This window comes from Balaenoptera musculus, chromosome 2, assembly GCF_009873245.2.
Source record: "Balaenoptera musculus isolate JJ_BM4_2016_0621 chromosome 2, mBalMus1.pri.v3, whole genome shotgun sequence".
Lineage (NCBI taxonomy): Eukaryota > Metazoa > Chordata > Mammalia > Artiodactyla > Balaenopteridae > Balaenoptera > Balaenoptera musculus.
In genome coordinates this window covers 81709459-81723793 of record NC_045786.1, presented here as the reverse complement: position 1 = coordinate 81723793, position 14335 = coordinate 81709459, and the positions used below count along the sequence as shown (strand labels likewise).

The following is a 14335-nucleotide window of genomic DNA, read 5'->3' as shown; positions in this document are numbered from 1 at the left end:
TACATCAAGTCTAAAATCCTGGCCTTTCTTTTGGGGATCTGGATTATTTGGATGATTGTCTAGACTTCACTACAGTCATATCCAGATACATAGATGTATTTCCACATATGTTTAGGCCATATAGATGGTCCACATAATTCCAAGTTCAAGTGTTTCCTTCTTTACTAATACCCATCCTTGAATTTTTAGGATGCCTGCATCTCCTTTACTTGGTTTCTGGGATCAGTTAGAGTATCTCTGAGCCAGAGTATTGATTCAGTACTGATTTTTTTTTAACATTTATTTTATATTGGAGTATAGTTGATTAACAATGTTGTGATGGTTTCAGGTGTACAGCAAAGTGCTTCAGTTATACATATACTGGGTTGCCAAAAAGTTCCTTCAGTTTTTAAGTAAAAATAAGTCACATTTTTCATTTTCACCAAGAACTTTATTGAACAATGCATTCACCATTTTGTTCCACTACCTTCTGCCATTTTTCAGGCAACTTCATAATTCCATCTTCCCAAAACTTTATCTTTTTGAGCAAGGAACTGTTCCAGGTGCCTTTTACAGTCTTCCAGGGAATTGAAATTTTTTCCATTAAGAGAATTTTGTAAAGACCAAAATAAATGGAAATCCGAAGGTGCACTGTCTGGTGAATACGGTGGATGAATCAAAAATTCCCAGCCAAGCTGTAACAGTTTTTGCCTGGTCATCAAAGAAACATGCGGTCTTGTGTTATCTTGATGGAGGATGATGCGTTTTCTGTTAGTAATTCTGGATGCTGTTCCTCAAGTGTTGCTTTGAGTTGGTCTAATTGGGAGCAGTACTTGTTGGAATTAGTCGTTTGGTTTTCAGGAAGGAGCTCATAATAGAGGACTCCCTTCCAATCCCACCATATACACAACATCACCTTCTTTGGATGAAGACTGGCCTTTGGTGTGGTTGGTGGTTTATTTCACTTGCCTCATGATCACTTCCATTCCACATTATTGTACACTATCCACTTTTCATCTCCCGTCACAATTTGTTTTAAAAATGGAACGTTTTCATTATGTTTAAGTAGAGAATTGCATGTGGAAATATGGTCAGGAAGGTTTTTTTCGCTTAGCTTATGTGGAACCCAAACATCAAAGCGATTAACATAACCAAGCTGGTGCAAATGATTTTCTTTGCTTGATTTGGATATTTTGAGTATGTTGGCTATCTCCCATGTGGTATAACTTTGATTTTTCTCAGTTACTGTCTCAATTTGATCACTATCAACTTCAACTGGTCTACCTGACTGTAGAGCATCATCTACTGAGAAATCTCCAGCACAAAACTTTGCAAACCACTTTTGACGTGTTTGATCAGTCGCAGCACCTTCTCCATATACTGCACAAATCTTTTTTTCCATTTCAGTTGCATTTTTACCTTTCTTGAAATAAAGCATAGTATGCCAAAAATGTTGCTTTTTTCTTCCATCTTCAGTATTAAAATGGCTACCCCAAAATTCACCAATTTTGCTAAGTTTTTTTAAATGCATGCTGCTATGACAGCTGTCAGAATACAATCTAACAAAATTGTTTCGAATGAAGTTAAAGACAGGTAAGCGCTACTAGAGCCATCTTACGGAAAAAAATTAACAAACTTTTTGGCAAACCCATACACGTATCTATTCTTTCTCAAATTCTTTGCCCATTTAGGTTGTTACATAATATTGAGGAGAGTTCCCTGTGCTATACAGTAGGTCCTTGTCGGTTATCCATTTTATTTTATTTTTTTTAACTGTTCTTAAGGAATTTATTTTTAAATTATAAGATTTACAATGTTTTGATTATGCAAAATAGCATAATGAAAATTAAACCAAATCAACAAGCCAAAAGAGAAAGATAACTTAGTTTTCTTGAATATCAGTACTGAAACCATCATTGTAAGCATCTGATGTTCCAGTCATGTCTTACGTAGACATAAGTATAATAATTTCAAACGTTTCACTTGTGGGTTTAATTTCTCATTTTCAGCTTTTATGAACTGTAATGTAATTTATTTCAAATCCTATTATAATTAGTCTTTATACTGCAACAGCAGCAAATGGCCCATGTGCAATCAAATGTGGAACTGGGGCACAACTTCTAGCCGCAGACAGAAATTATACACTGCATTCAGTACATTAGAGTACGTTATATTAACCAGAGCGAAGGATTTAGTACACTTATTGCAGGGTTTGTATTTCTTTCCCTTTGAGCTGAACCAGCTGAGCTTCTGAGCTGACATATTACTGCTGTGGATAGTAAGGCTGCTGTGGTGGCTGAGGGGAGGGGTATGAAGGCTGCTGGGGTCCTGGGTGCGGAGCCTGTCCAGGGCTCTGGTGATACACTGGCGGATATGGCATATTATACTGGCCGTATGCATAAGGATTATAGCCCATGGGCATGGGCATTTGGCAATACCCAGGATACCCTGGATAGGTGGGGTACGGGGGTCCCTGGGCCTGCAGAGGAGGAGCTGAACCAGGAGTTTGTGATGGAGCTGGTGCAGTGGTCCCAGTACTCGCTGGAGCTGGAGCTGAAGCTGGAGCAGTAGCAGGAGGAGTTTGATTTGCTGGAAGCACAGGGGGTGGAGGCCGGGCTGGGGGCTGAGGCTTAGTAGGCGGCTTGGTTTTTGGCGCTGGAGTTGGAGGTGTTGGCTTGTGTCCCCCTGCTGGAGAGGACTGATACGCAGGTGTAAGAATTGAAGGAGCACTGGGTTCTCTGGCAATGCTTTGTTGCAAGTCCTTTAAGAGTTCATCCCTCGTCCTGGCTATGGAAGCAACCTAAATGTCCATCGACAGATGAATGGATAAAGAAGATGTGGCACATATATACAATGGAATATTACTCAGCCATAAAAAGAAATGAAATGGAGGTATTTGTAATGAGGTGGATGGAGTTAGAGTCTGTCATACAGAGTGAAGTAAGTCAGAAAGAGAAAAACAAATACAGTATGCTAACACATATATACGGAATCTAAGGAAAAAAAAAAAAAAAAAGGCCATGAAGAACCTAGTGGCAAGACGGGAATAAAGACACAGACCTACTAGAGAATGGACTTGAGGATATGGGGAGGGGGTGGGGTGAGATGGGACAGGGTAAGAGAGTGTCATGGACATATATACACTACCAAATGTAAAATAGATAGCTAGTGGGAAGCAGCCGCATAGCACAGGGAGATCAGCTCGGTGCTTTGTGACCACCTAGAGGGGTGGGATGGGGAGGGTGGGAGGGAGGGAGATGCAAGAGGGAAGAGTAATGGGAACCTATTGTATATGTATAACTGATTCACTTTGTTATAAAGCAGAAGCTAACACACTATTGTAAGGCAATTATACTTTAATAAAGATGTTTAAAGAAAAAAAAAAAAAAAAAAAAAAAAAAGAGTTCATCCCTCTCTGTCTTCCGTGCAAACACTATATCACTGCATTTGTTCTAGAACCTGACGAGTATTTCAGTCAGCTCATTGTAAAACTTTGTGCCCTCCTTCAAATTAGCTACAAGTTCAACAAAGTTGTCATACGCAGCAGCTAAATCCTTCAAAAGTTCTTCTCTTAAATTAGCTTCATTGTTAGACTGTTTCATTTTTGAAAATTCCTGGTGTGAGACCTGAATATTTTTAAGAAGTCCTTCATGTTTCTTTAGAGATTCTTGGACTTTAGTTGTAAGACCCCCATAGATTTGATCCAGTTCAATAACAGAAATAGCTTCTTCATTTATCACACCACCTTGAGCCAGAGCAGTCAAAATTTTGCTCATCATGTCAAAATTCACTGATTTCAGGTCATTCTCCAGCCCCTCTCTTTCCTTCTTTACTTCATCAAGATTTGTCAGTAAGGATTTTAAGACATTTACAACCTCGCTGTCCTGCATGGTCTTCGCCGGTTTAGCAGACGGGATGGCAGCATTAAGCTCCGGCTCCGGCTTACACAGAAGTGCAGTGGTGTCCTGGTGAGCCTGGTAACGCTCTTTCACCTGTCCATCTGCTTGCACAGCTTTATCCAAAACAGTTCTGAAGTTGCTTCCCTCTGCTTTTAAAGGCTTATAGAGTTCATTGGATGGCGTCCTTTGCCAGCGTTCCTTGAATTTTGCTCTTAAATCATTGTCAGTTGTTTCTTCTTCATCCATCAGTCTTAATGACTCGTCTAGGATTTCTCTATTTCTTTGTAGAAGTTCAGGTAGCTCTTTGATCAGCTGATAAACAGTCTGAATGCCTCCCTTTTCAATCACAGATGTGGACTTAGTCAATATAGACTGAGGTACAGTATCTCCAGATATATCTTCAATTGCTGCTGGAAGATTAAGTGAAGCTAACACCCCATTTGCCAAAGTGGTGGCTTCTCTCATTTGAGCAATTGATCTGTTAACTAAATCAGCTTACTCTGATAATAGGCAGCCAAAGACTGCTGCACTGACACAGGAACCATCTTCTCAAACAGATGAGTGAATTTCTGGCTGATGGGCACATTGACTGGCGTAGATTTCACAAGTGTGGCTTTGCCAGTAGGGTCTAGATCTTTAAGGTCTGGAACTCGATTGTGATAAGTGAAGTCATTATCCTTCTTTGCTGCAGTAAGGGCATGGTTGATTTTGTCAGACAATTCCTTCATGTTGACATATTCATCATAGCGAGATGTCACTGTTTTAATCAATTCTGTTGCATGCTGTAACCTTGCAATCTCTTCTCCACATTTCTTCTGCTGTTTTGCCAGGATAGACTGGTGATACTCAGCATAGGCCTGCATGATACAGTGCTTTGCAACCAAGACAGGAAACACCTCCTGGAAATAAAAATACTTGGGGAGAGTATCTTTGTACTGACACTGTTTAAAGGATCACCAGAATAATCTGCAGCCTGATTAGCCAGTTAAGCTATGATGGCACCTTTCATTTTATCTCTAGTGGCTTTTAAAAAAAATACTTCTTGGGCCTGTGCCAGCATGATAAGACTGAGGGTCCCGATGGTATCTGGAGATATGTCCACAGTATGCTCTCTATTCACAGCAGATAAAACCGTCTCTTTAATATGCAAAAAGGCACCACTAGCAAACTGATAATGCTTAGCAGCGATTTTCTAAGAATTTGTCCATTTCTTCCAGGTTGTCCATTTTATTGGCATAGAGTTGCTTGTAGTAATCTCTCATGATCGTTTGTATTTCTGCAGTGTCAGTGGTTACTTCTCCTTTTTCATTTCTAATTCTATTGATTTGAGTCTTCTCCCTTTTTCTCTTGATGAGTCTGGCTAGTGGTTTATCAATTTTGTTTATCTTCTCAAAGAACCAGCTTTTAGTTTTATTGATCTTTGCTATTGTCTCCTTCATTTCTTTTTCATTTATTTCTGATCTGATCTTTATGATTTCTTTCCTTCTGCTAGCCTTGGGGTTTTTTTGTTCTTCTTTCTCTAATTGCTTTAGGTGCAAGGTTAGGTTGTTTATTCGAGATGTTTCCTGTTTCTTGATGTAGGCTTGTATGGCTATAAACTTCCCTCTTAGAACTGCTTTTGCTGCATCCCATGGGTTTTGGGTCATCGTGTCTCCATTGTCATTTGTGTCTAGATATTTTTTGATTTCCCCTTTGATTTCTTCAGTGATCACTTCGTTATTAAGTAGTGTATTGTGTAGCCTCCATGTGTTTGTATTTTTTACAGATCTTTTCCTGTAATTGATATCTAGTCTCATAGCGTTGTGGTCGGAAAAGATACTTGATACGATTTCAATTTTCTTAAATTTACCAAGGCTTGATTTGTGACCCAAGATATGATCTATCCTGGAGAATGTTCCATGAGCACTTGAGAAAAATGTGTATTCTGTTGTTTTGGGGTGGAATGTCCTATAAATATCAGTTAAGTCCATCTTGTTTAATGTATCATTTAAAGCTTGTGTTTCCTTATTTATTTTCATTTTGGATGATCTGTCCATTGGTGAAAGTGGGGTGTTAAAGTCCCCTACTATGATTGTGTTGCTGTCGATTTCCCCTTTTATGGCTGTTAGTATTTGCCTTATGTATTGAGGTGCTCCTATGTTGGGTGCATAAATATTTACAATCGTTATACCTTCTTCTTGGATCGATCCCTTGATATTATATAGTGTCCTTCTTTGTCTCTTGTAATAGTCTTTATTTTAAAGTCTATTTTGTCTGATATGAGAATTGCTACTCCAGCTTTCTTTTGATTTCCATTTGCATGGAATATCTTTTTCCATCCCCTCACTTTCAGTCTGTATGTGTCCCTAGGTCTGAAGTGGGTCTCTTGTAGACAGCATATATATGGGTCTTGTTTTGTATCCATTCAGCCAGTCTGTGTCTTTTGGTGGGAGCATTTAATCCATTTACATTTAAGGTAATTATCGATATGTATGTTCCTATTCCCATTTTCTTAATTGTTTTGGGTTTGTTATTGTAGGTGTTTTCCTTCTCTTGTGTTTCTTGCCTAGAGAAGTTCCTTTAGCATTTGTTGTAAAGCTGGTTTGGTGGTGCTGAACTCTCTCAGCTTTTGCTTGTCTGTAAAGGTTTTAATTTCTCCATCAAATCTGAATGAGATTCAGATTTGAGACTCACCCTTGCTGGGTAGAGTAATCTTGGTTGTAGGTTTTTCTCCTTCATCACTTTAAGTATATCCTGCCATTCCCTTCTGGCTTGCAGAGTTTCTGCTGAAAGATCAGCTGTTAACCTTATGGGGATTCCCTTGTGTGTTATGTGTTGTTTTTCCCTTGCTGCTTTTAATATGTTTTCTTTATATTTAATTTTTGATAGTTTGATTAATATGTGTCTTGGTATGTTTCTTCTGGATTTATCCTGTATGGGACTCTCTGTGCTTCCAGGACTTGATTAACTATTTCCTTTCCCATATTAGGGAAGTTTTCAACTATAATCTCTTCAAATATTTTCTCAGTCCCTTTCTTTTTCTCTTCTTCTTCTGGGACCCCTATAATTCGAATGTTGGTGCGTTTAATGTTGTCCTAGAGGTCTCTGAGACTGTCCTCAGTTCTTTTCATTCTTTTTTCTTTATTCTGCTCTGCAGTAGTTATTTCCACCATTTTATCTTCCAGGTCACTTACCCGTTCTTCTGCCTCAGTTATTCTGCTATTGATCCCTTCTAGAGTATTTTTAATTTCATTTATTGTGTTTTTCATCGTTGCTTGGTTCCTCTTTAGTTCTTCTACGTCCTTGTTAAATGTTTCTTGCATTTTGTCTATTTCCAAGATTTTGGATCATCTTTACTATCATTATTCTGAATTCTTTTTCAGGTAGACTGCCTATTTCCTCTTCATTTGTTAGGTCTGGTGTGTTTTGACCCTGCTCCTTCATCTGCTGTGTGTTTTTCTGTCTTCTCATTTTGCTTATCTTAGTGTGTTTGGGGTCTCCTTTTCACAGGCTGCAGGTTCGTAGTTCCTGTTGTTTTTGGTATCTGTCCCCATTGGCTAAGGTTGGTTCAGTGGGTTGTGTAGGCTTCCTGGTGGAGGGGACTAGTGCCTGTGTTCTGGTGGATGAGGCTGGATCTTGTCTTTCTGGTGGGCATGTCCACGTCTGGTGGTGTGTTTTGGGGTGTGTGTGGCCTTATTATGATTTTAGGCAGCCTCTCTGCTGATGGATGGGGCTGTGTTCCTGTCTTGCTAGTTGTTTGGCATAGGGTGTCCAGCACTGTAGCTTGCTGGTCGTTGAGTGAAGCTGGGTCTTGATGTTGAGATGGAGATCTCTGAGAGATTTTTGCTGTTTGGTATTACGTGGAGCTGGGAGGTCTCTTGTGGACCAGTGTCCTGAAGTTGGCTCTCCCACCTCAGAGGCACAGCCCTGATGCCTGGCTGGAGCACCAAGAGCCTTTCATCCACACAGCTCAGGTTAAAAGGGAGAAAAAATAGAAAGAAAGAAAGAAAGAGGATAAAATAAAATAAAATAAAGCTATTATAATAAAAAATAAGAAAAAAATTATTAAGAAAAAATTTATTTAGAAAAATTTTTTAATTTTTTAAAATAAATTTATTAATTTTTTATAATAAAAAGTAAGAAAAAATTTTTTAATTTTTTAAAATAAAAAATAAGAAAAAAATTATTAAGAAAAAAAATTTTTAGTTTTTTACAATAAAAAATAAGGAAAAAATTATTATGAAAAAGTTTATTAAGAGAAAAAAATTTTTTAAGTAAAAAAAAAAAAAAAAAAAACTGACGTACCGAACCCTAGAAGTGGTGAAAGCAAAGCTATACAGACAAAATCTCACCCAGAAGCATACACATATACACTCACCAAAAAAGGAAAAGGGGAAAAATTAATATATCCTGCTCCCAAAGTCCATCTCCTTAATTTGGGATGATTCGTTGTCTATTCAGGTATTCAACAGATGCAGGTACATCAAATTGTTTGTGGAGCTTTAATCCACTGCTTCTGAGGCTGCTGGGAGAAATTTCCCTTTCTCTTCTTTGTTCGCACAGCTCCTGGGGTTCAGCTTTGGATTTGGACCTGCCTCTGCGTGTAGGTCGCCTGAGGGCGTCTGTTCCCCGCCCAGACAGGACGGGGTTAAAGGAGCAGCTGATTCGGAGGCTCTGGCTCACTCAGGCCGGGGGGAGGGGAGGGGTACGGATGCGGGGCGAGCCCGTGGCGGCAGAGGCCGGTGTGACGTTGTAGCAGCCTGAGGCGCACTGTGCATTCTCCCTTGGAAGTTGTCCCTGGCTCATGGGACCCTGGCAGTGGCCGGTTGCACAGGCTCCCGGGAAGGGCGGTGTGGAGAGTGACCTGTGCTCGCACACAGGCTTCTTGGTGGCGGCAGCAGCAGCCTTAGCGTCTCATGCCCGTCTCTGGGGTCCACACTGATAGCCGCGGCTCGCGGCCGTCTCTGGAGCTCGTTTAGGCGGCGCTCTGAATCCTGTCTCCTTGCGCACTGTGAAACAAGAGGCAAGAAGAAGTCTCTTGCCTCTTCGGCAGCTGCAGACTTTTTCCCGGACTCCCTCCCGGCTAGCTGTGGTGCGCTAACCCCTTCAGGCTGTGTTCACGCAGCCAACCCCAGTCCTCTCCCTGCGATCCAACTGAAGCCCGAGCCTCAGCTCTCAGCCCCCGCCCGCCCCGGCGGGTGAGCAGACAAGCCTCTCGGGCTGGTGCGTGCTGCTCGGCACCGATCCTCTGTGCGGGAATCTCTCCGCTTTGCCCTCCGCACCCCTGTGGCTGTGCTCTCCTCCGTGGCTCCGAAGCTTCCCCCCTCCGCCACCCGCAGTCTCTGCCCGTGGAGCGGCTTCCTAGTGTGTGGAAACCTTTCCTCCTTCATAGCTCCCTCCCACTGGTGCAGGTCCCGTCCCTATTCTTTTGTCTCTGTTTTTTCTTTTTTCTTTTGCCCTACCCAAGTATGTGGGGGGTTTCTTGCCTTTTGGGAGGTCTCATGTCTTCTGCCAGCATTCAGTGGGTGTTCTGTAGGAGCAGTTCCACGTGTAGATGTATTACTAATGTATCTGTGGGAAGGAAGGCGATCTCTGCGTCTTACTCTTCCACCATCTTGCCCAGACCTCAGCTGCGATTTTCAATCCTTCATCATTATCCAGGTTCTATTCTGCTGCAGTCTGGCTAGCTAAGGCTGCACAACTGAACACCACACAGGTCTTTTCATAACCTTGGCTTGCAAGAGCCAATTTTACAGATCCTCCAAAAGGTGAACCTTTATCAAAAGCATCCTTCCAGGTAAATGTCAAGCAGATCTGGTTTTCAGAAAATGGGAATTTGGGTTCAGTGGAACAGATCTGATCATAATATCTCAGCAGCGTCTCGAGTGCGCCCTTGTGCTTGTCCAGCAGTCGGCCAAGCGCAGTGTGGCACAGCTTGCTGAGCTCCTCCGCCCCGTGCAGTACTGGGCCTGCTCCTCTGCGCCACTCGGGTACATCTGCTGGATGAACTTCACCAGCGTCTTGGCCAGGTCTACCTCCGAGGTCTTCTTCAGCTGCACTGAGATGAACGTCACCATGGCGAGTGCCTCGGCCACCCTTCAGGCCAAGGAGACCGTTGGACGGCGATGAAGGCCGAGGCGCGCGGGGTACCAGGTCGGCGGACTGGCCGACCGATGGGCTAAGGGACTTGTGCTCTGGTTATCCACTTTAAATATAGCATTGTGTACATGTCAATTCCAAATTCCCTGACTATGCCTTCCCCCCACCCTTCCCCACTGGTAACCGTAAGTTCGTTCTGAGTCCCTGAGTCTCTTTCTGTTTTGTAAATAAGTTAATTTGTATCATTTCTTTTTAGATTCTGCATTTAAGCGATATCATACGATATTTCTCTTTCTCTGTCTTACTTCACTCAGTATGACAGTCTCTGGGTCCGTCCATGTTGCTGCAAATGGCATTATTTCATTCTTTTTAATGGCTCAGTAATATTCCATTGTATATATGTAAGACATCTTTATCCATTCCTCTCTCGCTGGACATTTAGGTTACTTCCATGTCTTGGCTACTGTAAACAGTGCTGCAATGAACATTGGGGTGCATGTATCCTTTTGGACCATGTATTTCTCCAGAAATATGCCCAGGAGTGGATTTTCAGGATTATATGGTAGCTCTATTTTTAGGTTTCTAAGGAACCTCCATACTGTTTTCCGTAGTGGCTGTACAAATTTACATTCCCACCAAGTGTGTAGGAGGGTTCCCTTCTCTCCACACCCTCTCCAGCAGTTATTATTTGTGGATTTTTTGATGATAGCCATTTTGACTGGTGTGAGGTGATATCTCACTGTAGTTTTAATTTGTATTTCTGTAATAATTAGCGATATTGAATATCTTTTCATGTGCCTCTTGGCCATCTGTATGTCTTCTTTGGAGAAATGTCTATTTAGGTCTTCTGCCCATTTTTTGATTGGGTTGTTTGTTTTGATGATATTCAGCCTCATGAGCTGTTTGTAATTTTTGGAGACTAATCCCTTGTCAGTCACATCATTTGCAAATATTTTCTCCCAATCTGTGGGTTGTCTTTTTGTTTTGTTTATGGTTTCCTTTGCTGTGCAAAAGCTTTTGAGTTTAATTAGGTCCCATTTGTTTGTGTTTTTTTTGGCTGCATTGAGTCTTTGTTGCTGCGCGTGGGCTTTCTCTAGTTGCAGTGAGTGGAGGCTACTCTTCGTTGCAGTGCGCGGGCTTCTCATTGTTGTGGCTTCTCTTGTTGGGGAGCATGGGCTCTAGGTGCTCAGGCTTCAGTAGTTGCAGCACGCAGGTTCAGTAGTTGCGGCACGCAGGCCCTAGAGCACATGGGCTTCAGTAGTTGCGGCACGTGGGCTCAGTAGTTGCTGTGCGTGGGCTCTAGGGCATGTGGGCTTCAGTAGTTTTGGCATGCAGACTCAGTAGTTGTTGCTCATGGGCTCTAGAGCGGAGGCTCAGTACTTGTAGCACACGGGCCTAGTTGCTCCGCGGCATGTGGGATCTTCCTAGACTAGGGATCAAACCTGTGTCCCCAGCACTTGCAGGCAGATTCCCAACCACTGTGCCACCAGGGAAGTCCCTCCATTTGTTTATTTTTGTTTTTATTTCCATTATTCTGGGAGACGGATCGAAAAAGATATTGCTGTGATTTATGTCAGAGAGTGTTCTGCCTCTTTGACAGTTTTATAGTGTCCAGTCTCACATTTAGGTCTTTAATCCTTTTTGAGCTTATTTTTGTGTATGGTGTTAAAGAGTGATCTAATTTCATTGTTTTCACATGTACCTGTTCAGTTTTCCCAGCACCATTTGTTGAAGAGGCTGCCTTTCTACCATTGTGTAGTCTTGGCTCCTTTGTCGTAGATTAATTGACCATAGGTGTGTGGATTTATTTCTGGGCTTTCTTTCCTGTTCCATTGATCTATGTGTTGGTTTTTGTGCCAGTACCATACTATTTTGATGACTATAGCTTTGTAGTATAGTCTGAAGTCAGGTAGCCTGATTCCTCCAGCTCTGTTTTTCTTTCTCAAGATTGCTTTGGCTATTCAGGGTCTTTTGTGTCTCCATACAAATTTTAAGATTTTTTGTTCTAGTTCTGTGAAAAATGCCATTGGTAATTTGATAGGGATTGCATTGAATCTGTAGATTGCCTTGGGTAGTATAGTCACTTTGAGAATATTGATTCTTCCTATCTGCAAACACGGTATATCTTTCCGTCTGTTTGTGGGTTTTTTTTATTTCTTTCATCAGCATCTTATAGTTTTCTGAGTACAGGTTTTTTACCTCCTTAGGTAGCTTTATTTGTAGGTATTTTATTCCTTTTGATGCAATGGTAAATGTGATTGTTTTTGAATTTCTCTTTCTGATCTTTTGTTGTTAGTGTATAGAAATGCAACAGATTTCTGTGTATTAATTTTGTAACCTGCAACTTCACCAAATTCATTGATGACCTCTAGTAGTTTCCTGGTAGCATCTTTAGGATCTTCTATGTATAGTATCATGTCACCTGCAAACAGTGACAGTTTTACTTCTTCTTTTCCATTTTGGTTTCCTTTTATTTCCTTTTCTTCTCTGATTGCCATAGCTAGGAATTCCAAAACTATGTTGAATAAAAGTGGCAAGAGTGGACATCCTTGTCTTGTTCCTCATCTTAGAGGAAATGCTTTCAGCTTTTCTTTTCTTCTTGTTTTTTTTTACAATGATATTTTATTTATTGATAGAATAATGAATATAATTGAAATGGGAAGATAAAATCACACTAATGACATCAAAGAAAACATTTATAGAATTTTGGAAATTAGAAAGAAGTTTTAAAATTTAGATTATTTTTTATAAACAGAAAGTAAAAAGTGTCAAGTGGCAGCACTGTCAATCCAATCATGTCCAATTGTTCTTTGTTGTTCCTGATACCACATGTTATTCACTTTGACACTAAAACTCACCACTGGAGTTAAAATGACTCGGCCCAACCAAAGTTCTTTTGTTAAGAGTGCAGAGTAGCAGTAAGACAACTAGACAGTGATCAGTTAAATGGCATTTTTCTATATGCCAAGAGTTGTGAGACTTGGCACTTAAATCTTAGTTAACAAAAAAAAAAAAATCATTGTCAGATACTACAGCTCTATAGGGAAATTGAATCACAGAAGAGAATCCCAGTCTTAGAAATGTGATTCACATAAATTTAATTGATTCATATAATACAAATAGTCCAGAATTGACTCATGTAAATAGTCCAAGAGAAAATCATATCTGTAAGAGATTTCAACCATTCATTTGAAAGAAAAGGACTCTTCTATTGAAAAGAAAATATAGATTGGGCAGGGAGAAAGGTGATCACTGAATAATAGAATACCTTGACTAAGAAGCTGAATTAAACAAAACTGTAGTTGTTGAGAGTTTCTTCAGTGTTGAGGATAATTAAGATATATGGCCAACTCTGAATTCCTCCACAAAATAAGATTATCTCAAATTTAGAAGTCATGCATATTTTGAAAAAGAAAACAAATAGTAAATGAAAGAATTAATTAGCTAAGGAGGTTGAAGAAGATTACCACGTGAGAGGTTGGTGATATTATTCCCTGCGGGGCGCATCTGCCTGTCTCTCAGTGATGGACATCATTGCCGCGGTGAACAAGAATGGAAACTAGAAGACAGTTTACAGAGAAGCGTTTCTTTGTTAAATAGAGACCAATTTCAGATTTGGGAGAGCAATAAAATTTGTCACACATGATTGACATAACAAGCAGTGACAGTTTTCCTTTGATACTTGCAAACTGTTCCAGCTGTACAGCACATGACTGATCTACTGGAGGTAAGGGGTATCAGTAAAGGTGGTCAGAGACAAAAAAGGAAAACCAGAATATTTTGAACCCCTTGCATAAGTGAGTCTATTAAATTGTGAGTCTGTTGAACACTCACATGACCAGTGGGGAAAAAAATACATTATCTTAGAATATATGATTATGTGTGTTTGTGGGTGTGTATATCCACACACCTCACCTCACTCACTGGCCCCAGGAGAAAAATAACCTGCTTTATTTCATTTATCCCAAAGATGATGGATTCTCTAAGAGACAATGATGAACAATATGGGTTTTCTTGTTTTGTTTGTTGACAAAGACAACTCTAATAAGCCCAAATCAATAAAATGTGTCAAAATGTTTTATACAACTTACACTTATGGAATCAGAGTGTATGTTACTTGAATATCACAAAGTTTTTTCCTGCTTTCTGGCATCATCCTTCCCTTTACTAGTCAAATTAAACAGCTCAAATACTCATTCTATACATAGGAGGGTCATAACCCTCCCTCACCAGTCCCTCCACTACCAGTGTCAGTGGCCACTTGTGATATCGGGTGTGGTTGGTTTAACGCTTACTTCTGACCCACTTCTCTCTGCATCTCAATTATCCATGATTGCTGATCTCGGAACCATGTCCCAGCTCTGCCACAGGCCTCTGCT

At 40.7% G+C, this 14335-nt stretch overlaps 1 pseudogene; it reads right to left on the bottom strand.

The window, feature by feature from the left end:
* Nucleotides 1–2242: 2242 nt before the first annotated feature.
* LOC118890686 lies at nt 2243–9934 on the bottom strand (annotated as a pseudogene).
* Nucleotides 9935–14335: the final 4401 nt, after the last annotated feature.